Source organism: Mobula hypostoma, chromosome 20, assembly GCF_963921235.1.
Source record: "Mobula hypostoma chromosome 20, sMobHyp1.1, whole genome shotgun sequence".
Lineage (NCBI taxonomy): Eukaryota > Metazoa > Chordata > Chondrichthyes > Myliobatiformes > Myliobatidae > Mobula > Mobula hypostoma.
Genome location: NC_086116.1, coordinates 14,805,987 through 14,806,986, shown reverse-complemented (window position 1 = coordinate 14,806,986; position 1,000 = coordinate 14,805,987).

Genomic DNA, 1,000 nt, shown 5'->3' with positions numbered 1-1,000 from the left:
CAGGACGAGGGAACCCCAGCACCGGGCTGGGCAAGGCACATTGACAGGACATGAACTTGAAGCCTTGACTTGGTTGAGGGAGAACAGGAACGCAGAGCCTTGGTTGAGGGAGAACAGGAACATGGAACACAGAGCCGGGACCCCTCCTTGGGAACAGGACTTGGGGCCGGGGCTCTACACAGAGTCAGGACCCCTCCTAGGGAGCAGGACGTAGGGACGGGACTCATACATAGAACACTGAGAGACAATTCTCCATTCAAGGTAGTGGCAAATGGCCAGACCTACCTAGCGAAGGTGTGGACACAGACACAGTTCTCAACTCAAGGTAGTGGCAAACGGCCGGACCTACCTAGTGAAGGTGAGGACACAAAGAGACAGTTCCAAACAACGAAGGACAGTTCCTTATCTAGACACAGCAAGGCCCTGATCTTGCCCTGGCGGTTGAACCTGACGGCGTTACCGGCGAGGACACAGGCGAAGGTAGCAGGCGAGGCTTCAGAAGGAAGGGAGGGGGAGGGAACAGTCCAGCAAATGAAGCTGAACCCAGGAGCTGTTTATGTAGCCAGCCCAAAATGGGAATCATGTGCCTTAATTATGGCACACAACAGGACAAGGGAAAACTGGAAAACCTGGAATAAGGAGTGATGGACCGGACCATGAACCGGAATATGGACTTCATGGACCAGACCATGACCTCTTGCTTATATGACACATTTTCTGTAGCAGGGTGACGTAACTGAACACAATATTCCAAACATAGCCTCACCAACATCTTGTACAAGCATTGAAAATAGAACAGTACAGGCCCTTCAGTCATGATGTTGTGCTGACTTATATAAACTTACTTCACGATCAATCCAACCTTCCCCTCCTACACACCCTATAATCCTCTTACATCCATATGCCTTTCTAAGAGATTTTTTAAATGCCCCTATTTGTCAGGCTCTGCCACTACTCTGGATGGTGATTTCTAGGCTCCCACCATTCTCTATGTCAAAAA